The sequence below is a fragment of the Echinops telfairi genome, unplaced genomic scaffold (genome assembly GCF_000313985.2).
Source record: "Echinops telfairi isolate 266 unplaced genomic scaffold, ASM31398v2 ScPeMD7_4;HRSCAF=17, whole genome shotgun sequence".
Lineage (NCBI taxonomy): Eukaryota > Metazoa > Chordata > Mammalia > Afrosoricida > Tenrecidae > Echinops > Echinops telfairi.
The window spans coordinates 4,854,393-4,864,101 of record NW_022103900.1 but is presented as its reverse complement, the minus strand read 5'-3'; the positions used below and the strand labels follow the sequence as shown (position 1 = coordinate 4,864,101).

At 42.8% G+C, this 9,709-nt stretch overlaps 1 protein-coding gene across 5 annotated transcripts in view; it reads left to right on the top strand.

Moving 5' to 3' along the window:
* The first annotated feature begins 5,414 nt into the window (after positions 1 to 5,414).
* The window catches only part of PPIG (peptidylprolyl isomerase G), a 46,113-nt gene continuing 41,818 nt past the window's right edge, over positions 5,415 to 9,709 (top strand). For 3 of the 5 annotated variants that reach the window (XM_045298688.1, XM_004703759.2, XM_045298682.1), the window contains exon 1: positions 5,415 to 5,538. The gene's annotated coding sequence lies outside the window, so the exon portion shown is untranslated. Of the gene's footprint in view, positions 5,539 to 5,774; positions 5,926 to 9,709 lie in introns of those variants that run through there. The other 2 variants (XM_045298693.1, XM_045298683.1) reach the window with 2 other exon arrangements.

Below are 9,709 nucleotides of genomic sequence, written 5' to 3'. Positions count from 1 at the left end.
GCGCTTTACACAATTGATGTGTGTATGGATTGGGATAACAGTTGTATGAGCCCCTAATAAAATGTTAAAAAAGAGAAAGAAAAAAAAAAAAGAAATGTCATTAAAACCTCAAAGAGCTACTATTTCAAATCCACTATGATGGCTATGGTCAGAAAATGGAAAACAACAAGTGTTGGCAAGAACTTGGATAAATTAAAATCCTCACGCAGTGCTGGTGAGAATGTAAATGGAACTGCCTCCTATGAAACAACTTGGAGGCTACTTAAAAAGTTAAACCTAGGGTTCCATTCCTGGGTATTACCAAAAATAAGTCAAAGCAGACATTTTAAAGATACTTGTATACTCATGTTCATTGTAGCATTATTAACAATAGGTAAACTGTAGAAGCAATCGAATGGTCCAACAAGAGATAGATAAGCTGTATGTAATATATACATGCATCAAACAGAATCTAAGCCTACTGCTGTCAAGTTGATTCTGACTCTCATAGCAACCCTAGAGGAGGGAGTAGGCCTGCTCCTCAGGGTTTCCAGGATTGTAAATCTTCACGGAAGCTGACTGCCACATCTTTCTCTCGCAGAGCACAGTGGCTAGTGAGTTCACACCATCAACCTTTGGTTAGCATTTGAGCGATTTAACCACTCTGACACCTTGTTCCTCATATCCCTACAATGTGGCCATACTTGCTATGAAGGGGACCTTGAAAACATGAAGCTGAGTGGAATAAACCAGGCATAAAAGGACAAAAGTGTAAAACACTCCCACTGTCCACTTATCAACATAGTGAGGTACCAAAGACCAGGTCATTATGAGAAACTGGAAATATGCAAAAATAAAGGATAGCCACATCAGATCACGAAATGTAGGCTGACTGCTACATCATTACATAATTACCAAATTATATCACTGCATAACTGAAACCCCCTAAGAATTAAGGGCCAACCGAATCAATATAAAACCTTAACTATAGCTTCTATTAGATTGGATTTGCCGATTGCATTACAAAAAGGGCAAGGTAGGAAAACACTACCTTTATCACTTTGTGGCAAGAATCAGCATGAATCTAATGTCCTGCTGGAAATGGATGTAGCCTTCACCTTCCCACATTTCCACTCCTTGTTGCCAGCCACTTGCATGACAACTCTTCACTTTGACCCCAACCACTTAGGGTTAGCTCACACCTCACCCCCAGCTTCCTGAGCTGAAAAAAATCCTTGGTCAGCTGAGTGCAGGTGTGTTCATCCAGGTTGATTAAAGAAACAAATGCATAGGCACTCAGATGTGTATAAGAGTTTTTTCACAGTCAGCTTCTTTTTATTAATCGAAAGTTATATAAAAGAGCAATTGTAGATTGAGAAATCATCCCAGCCCAGTCCAAATCAAATCCATAAGTCCGATATTAGCCCATTTGTCTGATACTAGTCCATAAATTCTTTAGACTCACGCCGCACATGTAATGATGCTGAATGCAGGAAGACCACAGGCCAGTGGGTAGAAAGTCTTGTGGCTCCAGTGGCAGTGGAAACATCTCAGTGCTGGCACAGGTTTCCACATGCCTCCTCCAGTTCTCGGACTGGCTCAACAGCAAGAAAGGAAAGGCAGAGAGACTGGGTCTGGCCTCCAGTGAGCTATTTATCTCCATAGCATCTTTCAATGAGGTCATCAAGCTGTGATCTGATTGACAGGCTTGACTCCACCCCTTTGCTCAAGTTAACAGAGATTATGTAACTGCCACAGTAGGTGGCAGAAGTCATAGCTTCAGGAGTCTGCACGTTGTTCTGCATTCTAGATCAGCTGACCTGCCTTGCGCTTGTGTTCTCTCTCCCGGTCTCTCTGTCTGTCTCTCTCGTCCTTAGGTCACAAACTAGAAAGGGCTCTAACCTTCTTCATTGACTAGCCTTATAGCCTTTCTCTATTACCCTGCCACGCAGTCTACAAAAATCTACTCAATGACTCATTGCCCTTTATAGTTCACTATCTTTCTATAATAGCTCTCAAAACTTACAGAGAATATTACCTGCACTTAAAGGGTCCTGGTGGCACTATAGGTTAGGTATTGGGCTGCTAACAGCAGGGTTAGGAGATTCAAACTAACCATTAGCTCCCTGGGAGAATGATGAGGCTGGCTGCTCCTGTAAAGACTTACAGTCTCAGAAACCTTACATAAGGTTGCTATGGGTTGGAACTAAGTGGAATACCGCGGGTTGGGTTGGGTTGCATCATTACCTGTTCTTACAGTTATCTATTTATGATCATCAGAAAGGACACAAGTGCAGAGCAGCAGGGTCTGGAAGAGCTTCTACTACCCCAGAGGTACCACCCTTTCCATTCAGGGATGTTCTCACCAAACCGGGAGGCCTCAAAGAAAGAGCTTCAAGCTCCAGGGTCTTCCAATCTTCAGGTGCTTGATGAATAAGCACAGCCAATGAATATGCATGACTGCAATCATGCGTGTCATGCATCCTGAAGCTCATTCCACTCATGTGGGGCCTATGTAGTCCCTGTTAGCCTGGCAGTTTAGAAAGACAAAGAGTAACTTAATTGCTCAGGAAATTTTCAGAAACCACACACAGAAAGCCAAACTTAAATCTTTACCCTACAGTTTCTTTCTTGGAACAATAAACCCATGTCAAATCAGTTTGGGAAATGTGGGGTTTCACAGACAAATGACATTTCAACAGATTTAAGCCCCAACAGAGAATGTGAGTTTTTAATTTAACCAAATAAAGACACGTAGAAAAAGCACACATTTATCATATCCTTTTTTTTCAACAGTTCTATTGACAAGTGATTTACCTATCTTATAACTCAATAGTTCAATCATTCAGTCATATCAAGGAGTATTGTACTTACCTCCATGTCAATTTTAGAGCACCCCCCGCTCCCATGGTTAAATTGTCTCTAAAATGAGTTACACAATCACAATCTGTTCTAGTGCTCCCTTCCCCCTCCCACCTTCATTATTTACTCCCCAAATCCCCTGATCCTCCCTGTTATATAACCCCCCACCCTTGCATTCCCTATAACCCCTTGTATCAGTTGTTCTCATGATGCTTCCACTCCTGTGCTTCCCAGCTGGAAGACTCAACAGAAAGCAATAAAAAAACAAAATTGTGCTAAGGTGGTAAGGGCAAAAAGATAATAGTATACAGACAAGAAATAGAAATAATGCGTAAGAAGAAAAAGATTCCCCGACAACATTAAAAAAGCCAGGGCAGAAATTTCTGTCATGGAACCAGTAAGAGATGCTTCCACCCAAAACAAACTCAGGTCACACATATAGGGTGGCCAACTGTCAAACTCAATCCAGCATCATCAAGATTACAGCGGTCTCTGCCTGATAGGAAAGCTGTCTGAGACTCTTACCTGTGACTAGAGTGGATCTGCCAGGGACTCAGTCTGACGAGATGCGCTGCAGATGGGTTCTGGGCTCCCACCGTCCCCACAGCCCTCCACACATTGGATGTTCGTAATTGTGCCCTGATGCTTTTCTCCTCACCATATTTGAAGTTTGTAACTGTCATCTTTGGATCCCACAAGCTAGTGTGCTTCTTCCGTGTGGAACTATCACATTCTCAACCACCATTTCTTTTTTCTTTTTTTGCAAAGTAACAAGGCAAAAGTTTATTAGAGAAGAGCAAAGGTTTACTAGAGAAAAAGAGGCAAAGGTTAGAGAAAAGCAAATCCGGATTTGGGCTACAGCATGGCCACGCAGGGTCCAAACTGAAGCAAACGGCAAGAATCTCTTTGTCCTTTTATACACTTAAAACCAGTGAGGAGAGGGGTGTGTGTGTAAGGAATGGGGAAGGGTGTATGCACAAGATAACAGGATTCAACCACCATTTCTTAACAGGGTATTTTAGCACTAAAAACTCTGGGAAACTTAACCTCAAGATTAAATAAAGCTAATTCTTCCTCAGAAAAGAGCAGTAAAATCTTTGTTCTGGCTCAGCCCCAGCCACCAGTCCTGGAATTAGTTTTGGGATACTGCTTCAAAGTTTCTTACACAAGTATCCTAAAATCTGACCACTTATAATATATTCTATGTCTACTAAATACATAATAATAGTTTACTATCAAAGAATTATTCATAACTTCTTGTATCTATGAAGATGATATACCATAGAATAAGACAAGCGTGTTAGTCCGGGTATACTAGAGAAACAAATCCAGGGAGACTCATATGTACATAAGAAAGAGGTTTATATACGAGAGCAATTGAACATTGAGAAAACGTCCCAGCCCAGTTCAGATCAAGTCCCTAAGTCCGATATTAGCCCAAATGTCTAATACTAATCTATAAAATCCTCTTCTGACTCATGAAACACATGCAATGACGCCAAATGCAGGAAGATCGCAGGCCAGTGGGTTGGAAATCTTGCAGATCCAGTGGTGTTGTAAGCATCTCAGCGCTGGCAGGGGTCTCCTTCAGTTCCCAGGGCACAGGGTGTATCAGTGTAGTGTCTTGTGTCTTGTCAGTAGAGTGTCTCCAAGGGAATGAGCTGAGAAAGGAGGGCCTCCACACTCCCTGGAGGAAAAATGCAGGAAGTCCCAGAATTTTCAGAAGACCATACCCAAACAGAGGCCTCATTGGCTATGACCCAATTGACAGACTAGATTCCACCCCTTCACTCTTAATCCTCTCAAATTCCAAATTGATCCTAGATTATGTAACTACCACAACAAGCAACTTTAACACTCCAACATGTTAACTACATTATAATGGTTTATAATATAGCTTAAAAAAAGTAAAGAAAAACCTGACTGTTGAAAAAGGGGAGAATACATTCATACAGGGGGCTTAAGAAAGCTCCTGAAAATTTTCCATTATCTTTCCATTTTTTCCCATGAACTTCTAAAGCCCTTTGTAGTTACGTACAATATCAATCACACTTAAGAGCAATGGGATTACCTCTACTAGTAAGTAGAAACCTAAGAAATTAATAGGAATATAATCATTTTGTTAATTCATGATGAAGAATGTTGGACACAAACAAAATACCTAATAAACCAGTACTCAAAGTCCATTAAAATTAAAAATTAAAAAACACAAACTCCACTTTTCAAAAAATTTCTTCTTGTGGCCGCAAACAGCACACGTGTGTGTTTCTGGTTTTTCGGAACTTGGGCCACAGTGTGATCTGAGAGCAGAACTGGACGTGGCCTGGAGTCGGGCTTTCTTTCCAGTTCCCTGGCAGAGGGTCCGTAAGTATTTATCCGGCGAAGCCCTCCATTTCAGGAACCAGAGGGCGTTCCGCCGGTTACGTATTAACCCACACATAAAGCACACAGACTATGTCTTTAACAAATACGCGATTCCTAGGACTCCAGAGGGCGCCTCGATGACGCAAGCAGGGGACCGCCGGGAGGTAGGGCACTCAACCTCTGACGTGTTTCCGGCGCGACGACAGCCCTCCACGCCGGGAAGGGGCTGTGGGGGAGGGAGGCGGTTAGCAGACTTTAGCGCCTTTTCTGGCGGCGGTAGATTTGAAGCGCTGTGGAGGACCGGACCCCGGCACGAGGAGACTACCGGTGCAGGTGGGCGGCGGGAGGCTCCGGCGGTTTCGGCGCGTCCCGTGCGTGGCACAGCCCCCGACAGGCCAAGAGTCAGGCCTAGCAGGAGGGGCGGAGCTGTCGCGGCAGGCCCGGCCGAGCTAACTGCCTTTGCCCGCGAGCTGCCGGAGCTGCCCGGGCCCAGGGCGGCGTCTGCGGACCGTGGCGCTGGGTGTGCAGTTGTTGCAGCGGGAGGAGGCGTCCGGCCGACTTTTCTGGGCCGAGGAAACGTTCTTCTCCCCGCCAGCCCCCGCCCTCCACTCGGGCGCACACCTCCCTTCCTGACGCATTTTGCCGCACAAGCTGTAATATGGCGGCAGCGACGGCGGCCTGAATCCTGGGGAGCCTGGTGATTTGGGGTGCTTCAGAACCGTAAGCGTGAGCCCCGTTGTGAGGGAGGTGTAAAGGTTGATGGGATCTCAGGACGCGCAGTCTAAGGTCCTGTCAGGTTCGAGTTGGGAGGGGCGGGAGGGCAACCTGAATCCCTAGGGTTGGGGCTGAAGGTAAGCTTTCTTCTTACTCCCGTCTTTCTCTCTCAAAAATCGCGGCTATAGTGCGTACTTCGGTGGCACGGGCCACAGTTCATTTGGCTGAACGTTTTCTTAAGACTCAAACTCGGTGTCTTATCCTCGACCTGCCTTGAAGTTCTTCCACTTGTTCCGGAGAAGCTAGGAGCTTGAGTGGCGAAGGCCTTTTAGGAGGAGATTGGAATTATTCCTTGAGAGGAAAGTGATGGGTTCAGAGCTCCGTTTGCCTGAAGGGGAGGAGACTGAATTTGACTTACATTTAGTGTTTTAAAGGAGCCCTGGTGGCGCTTTGGGATCAACGTTGCACCGCTAGCTGCACGGTTTGTGGTTCAACTCCACCAGGAGCCCCGTGGAAGAAAAGTGAAGCAGCCTTCTCCCGGAAAGACTTACAGTGTTGGAAACCCTATTATTGGGTCGCTGTGAGTCTGAATCCACTGAATAGCAGTGGGTGTAGGTTTTTAGTCTTTTAAAGTGAGTCCTAGTGGTGCAGTGCTAACCAGAAGATCAGCAATTCGAATTCATCAGCCACTGTCGAGTACGTAGCGGTTTACTTCCATAAGGACGTAGCAGCGTTGGAAACTATGGGGCACTGCTCCATAATTAAAGGGTCGCTGTGAGTTGCAGTCGACTTCATGGCAGGGGATCTTTTGAAGTCTTGCGAAGAGCTAAGCCAAGGGCTTTTTGAATGAAGTGTCCGTCGTTTTGGCAATTGTACGAAAGCTTCCTTTTTGTGTTGATTTTAAATGTATTGTCACATCACTCTTGCAGTTCCAAGTTTTTGTAATAGTGATCACGGATCTATCCTAGAAGCAGTTAGATAGATGCTTTGAAAATTGGGTTGGGAGTGTAGGGGCCGGGAGGTGTCTTGAAACTTTTAGTAGCTAACACCAGATAAGAAAAAAATGTGTTCGTGGATAGTAATTGCTAGTTCATAACAGTGATACTGTTGTGATCATTTTATCTTGTATCAGTTCTGAAATAATGCTAGAATCGAGAACGTGGATTGTCACGTTTTCTATGTACAGGATGACATACCCATTTAGCAATTGCTCCAGCTCTTTTCATTTTAATCTGTTGGCAATGGGATTATTTCTTTAACAAATCACAAATTCCCCTGCCTTAAACCGCATGCACCAAGGCTTGATTGAGGAAGAAATACTCAGGTTTATTGAAACTGTCTGTAAAATTGCTTTTGATTGAGAACTCTGAAGTTCTCCTATGAACCAACTGAAGAGGATATATTTATGTAAAGGTTGTTATTTTTGTTGTTTGGGGGTTATGGCCTTGCAGTATCTGTGGCCTCTACTAATTGTTTGATGTTTTAAATTAAGGATTTTTGTTTTGGTGAGACAGCATACCATTCGTTATGCAAAATGAAAGTAATAGACATCTTTAATAGAGTATGGAATAGTTTTATTAGTCACTATGGCATATTTGTATTATTTTTTAGAGGGTTTTTTTAATCTTAATTATTCATATTTGTGTTCTTTCAGTAGTTGTCTCTCTTAGGAATTATATGTTGAATTTTCCCCCTATTATTATTTTACTAATAGAATAGTTCAGGGTAATGCGTTGTCTATTTTTAGTATTCTAATATAGTAAGGTCTCATAATAAGTACCAGTTAAATTCACATGACTTGAGATTGTTGCATATCTTCCACATTGGGGTATTTTGGTTAGTTTTAATATTAGCACTGAGTTTCAGTTTTAATTGCCTCAATTTAGTGCATATGCATGAGAGCTTTAACAAGTTTGTGGAAAAAATGGAGTTAAACAATGATTTTTTTTTTCCAAAAAAAATTAAATCCCCTCATGAAATCTCCATAAGAACTCAGTTTATTTAAGCTTGGACATAGAGTTAACGTATAATTCAATGCTTTAAATATATTAAAATGAGTTGTGCAGTTATCCCCATATCAAGTGTATTTTTGTAGGGGAAAAGTTACACTTCGAAATTTACTATAGGCAGTGTTATACGTATTAAGATGAGGGTGCAATAACTGGGACCTTGTTCCTTCTACAACAGAAAGGAAAGCTTTTGCACTTTGAGTTAGTTTGAGAGTGGTGGCATAGAATAATCATCAATCTGTCATTGAACTTTTTGTTGTTTGCTGTTCTCAAGTCAGTCCCTGACTTAGGGTTACTCCACAATCAGTATGACTGGACTGTTGGGATCCATATGGTTTCAGTGGTTGGTTTTTCAGAAGTGAAAAACCTTTCTAACTAGTTTAAGCTCTGCTGAACCCTTTTCAGCATCATAACTACATACAGGCCTGTACTGACAGTTAAGTGGAAGCTGCCCTTGGGCTGGATTGGCAGGGGATTGAACCAGGTCTCCTGAATGGAAGACAACACTAAATTTGACTAGTTAATATTAATTATAAATATAAACATTAATCGTCAATATTAAAGTTACTGTTTAAAACATGAATCATTCCTTAACTCGGTTTTTAAAATGATTGAAGCTACTGTGAGTTACAGTTATGTGTAAACTTTAGTTTAAAGCTTTCATGATTAAACCATGGTAGGATCCCTGGTGGCATAGTGGTTATGCATTGGGCTGTGTGGCCTAATAGGTCGGCAGTTTGAAGCCGCCAACTGCTCCTTGGGAGAAAGATGGGGCTTTCTACTCTCATAAATAGTTACAGCCTCAGAAACCTATAGCTGCAGTTCTACTGTGTCCTATAAGTCGCTATGGGTCAGCATTGACTCGAGGGCAGTGAGTTGAGTTGTAATGGTCATAGAGAGGCCATGGTGTGGTGCAGTGGTAAGGGCTCAGCTCCCACCTGAAGGTTAGCCATTCAAATCCATCAACTCTTTCATGGAAGACCTTCTACATAGATTATTGTTAGAGAATATCCTGTCAGTTCTTATTCATAGTGACTAAGCACAACAGAAGGAAACATTGCCTAGTTCTGTGTGATCCTCCCAAATGTTATGTTTGAGCCCATTGTTGCAGCCACTGTGTCAATCCATCTTCTTGATGGTCTTCCTCTTTTTAAAAAAACTTTTTCCTCTTTTTTTGATGGCCTTCCACTTTTACAAATGTGATGCCCTTTTCCAGGAATTGGTCTCTCATGTGATAACATGTCCAAAGTATGTGAGACAAAGCCTCACCATCCTAGCTTTTTTTGGGTAATCATTTTATGAGGGGCTCATACAACTCTTATCACAATCCATACATGCATCAATTGTGTAAAGCTCATTTGTGCATTCATTGCCCTCATCATTCTAAAAACATTTGCCCTCCACTTAAGCCCCTCGCATCAGCTCCTGAGTTTCCCCCCTCCCTTATGAACCCTTGATAATTTATAAATTATTGTTTTGTCATAGCTTACAGTGTCCAACATCTCCCTTCACCTGGTTATATGTAGATCCTTGTAATCGGTTCCCCCTTTCCACCCCACTTTCCCTCATCCCTCCTTGTATTGCCGCTCTCACCACTGGTCATGAAGGATCATCTGCCCTGGATTCCCTGTGTTTCCAGTTCCTACCTGTACCAGTGTACATCCTCTGATCTGGCCAGATTTGTAAGGTAGACTTGGGATCATGATAATGGGGGTGGGGGTCGGGGAGAGGAAGCATTTAGGAACTAGAGGAAAAGTTGTATGTTTCAGCATTGCTACACT